This window comes from Pteropus vampyrus, unplaced genomic scaffold, assembly GCF_000151845.1.
Source record: "Pteropus vampyrus isolate Shadow unplaced genomic scaffold, Pvam_2.0 Scaffold254, whole genome shotgun sequence".
NCBI lineage: Eukaryota > Metazoa > Chordata > Mammalia > Chiroptera > Pteropodidae > Pteropus > Pteropus vampyrus.
This window is the reverse complement of record NW_011889035.1, coordinates 1,241,795-1,243,915: the sequence shown is the minus strand read 5'-3', so window position 1 is coordinate 1,243,915 and position 2,121 is coordinate 1,241,795. Positions and strand designations below refer to the sequence as shown.

At 45.5% G+C, this 2,121-nt stretch overlaps 2 protein-coding genes across 2 annotated transcripts in view; one reads left to right on the top strand and one right to left on the bottom strand.

Moving 5' to 3' along the window:
- The window catches only part of CWC15 (CWC15 spliceosome associated protein homolog), a 12,337-nt gene extending 11,952 nt beyond the window's left edge, over window positions 1-385 (bottom strand). The window contains exon 1 of the mRNA XM_011374740.2: window positions 331-385. The gene's annotated coding sequence lies outside the window, so the exon portion shown is untranslated. The remainder of the gene's footprint in view (window positions 1-330) is intronic.
- A 76-nt stretch (window positions 386-461) lies between these two features.
- The window catches only part of KDM4D (lysine demethylase 4D), a 24,897-nt gene continuing 23,237 nt past the window's right edge, over window positions 462-2,121 (top strand). The window contains 1 exon segment of the mRNA XM_023520258.1: window positions 462-909. The gene's annotated coding sequence lies outside the window, so the exon portion shown is untranslated.

Here is a 2,121-nt window from a genome sequence, read left to right as displayed (position 1 = left end):
CACAACCCCGCGTAATTATCGCTCCCGCCTCCCGGGAGTTCGTCTTCGGGATGTCACCAGGAACTAGCTGACTCTTCACCTTGCCAGACTCTGCAACAGATGGGAGGCCCGGACCCGGCTTAACGCCGATTGCAGTGCTGCCTTAGCGCTGCGCTATCCGCGGCCCCTAGCACTCAAGACTTGCCCACAGGCGCTGGGCTCCGCCACCCTCCCACTGCTCCGGAGTCTCCTCTGCCTGTGCTCGGTTCTCCGTCGGCGATTCCGGTCCCAACCGCCCTCTCCCGCCCCACTCGGATAAAGAAGACAATCTGCTATCCTCCTGCTGCTCACAGTGGCCGAGGTCCGATGCAGTAGCCTCCGGTGATCATACAGACACCATTACGACTCTTGGCTCCCAGAATCCTCTGCGCCAGGGGCCAAAGCCCAAGACCCGGAAACAAACTCGAAGCTCTTATCCGCACTTCAGAGGTGGAGGCAGCGACCAATCCTCAGAGACCAAAGTGGAAGTCCGCGTGACGACAGCAAGGGGTGGGGCCGAAACGGCTGAGGGGGCGGGCGTTTGAAATCGGTGCGTTAGAGCAGACCCTAAACATGATTTTATACCTTCAAGAACCAATTACTTAATGTCTTTTCCGTCTATTCCTTCCCCGACCCCCTCCCAGACTCCTTCATTCCAGTACTGCGTGGACGGAAAGCCCCGGGTAGCCGATACCAGGTCCCCGGCTAGCGAGAGAGAGCGTAGAAAAGGATTACATCTAACTGTTTAAATCCAACGGCTCCTGCTTCCTTTCTCCTGAGCTAGACCCAACAAGCCTAGAGAGTTGGGCTACGGAAAAAACTAGTGTTTTCATTTAATTGGATATGAAGAAAGAACAAATATGTACGGGGGCAACCACGATCTTTATAAAGGTACCATTCCTGCCAAAATATTAGTCTTCAAAGCAAAGGTTGTATTCGTATTGTTTGGTAAAATTTTTATTTTAAAGAAGCTAAGTTCTAGCGGGAGGGGAGTCGTCACTGTTAGAGATTCATTTATTAATTGCTTTTGATCGTTAAGAACGGTGGGCCCAACTGCCTGGAGCACGAGGTGTAATTATTATAAGATGGCTACTCATGCGTTAGATGAAGTTTTAATAAGACAACGAAGAGGAAAAAATAAGTATTAATTGTCCTTTCTCCTCCCCGCCCTCCCCCTCTCAAAAAAGAAAACAGTCTGGGAGTGGAGATCTTGTTTGCTTAGTTTATCTTGATATCTCATCACAGCCCTTGACCACAGTAGATGTTTAATAATTTGTTAAACAAATGAAAATCAACTCCCTCAACTTAGTTTCAAATGTAAAGAGCTCATAAAATTGAGCACTAAAATGCTTTTTTCCCAGAACTCTTTCTTTGAAACTTTTAAACAAACAAGTAAAATAAATAGAAAAACTCCCTTCCTCCTAAAGTTCAAGATGTGAATCTTGACTTTTCTTACTGAAGGTATTCCTCTAGTTTTACACATCTCAGTAAAGGACACAACCATGCTAGTTACTGAAACCCAAATCCCAAGGCTCCTACTTAAATCCCTTTTCTTTCACTCTTCACATCCAGTTCCTTTGCAAGTCTTGCCAATTCACCTTTCAAAATATACTCTAAATTTAATTATACTGCCACTATCATTTTCCACCTGGATTGTTACTGCTTCCTAATGGATCTTCCTGCTTCCTCCTTTGTCCTACATTCAATTTTCCATATAGCTGTGAATGATTTTTTTAAATTATAAATCAGGTAGTGTTACTCTCCTGCAGAAAAATCCGTTGCTATTAGAATAGAAATCAACTTTCTTAATGTAGCCTGAGGACCCATCAGGCCTGGCCTCCTGCCTATCTCCCTGACTTCACATCTAATCAGTCACTCCTTTATACACTCAGTTCTGGCCACAGCCAACTGGGCATTTCTGTTTCACAAACAAGGAAAGGTTCCTTTATACTAGCTTTTCTCTGCTGCTTGTGCCCCAAGATAACTATATTACTGTCCTTCAAGTCTCAGTCCAAATGTCATCTCCCCAGCGATGTTTTCCCTGCCATCTACATTTGAATACCTAGCCCTCCCACACACAAATACTGTCATATCACCCTGTTT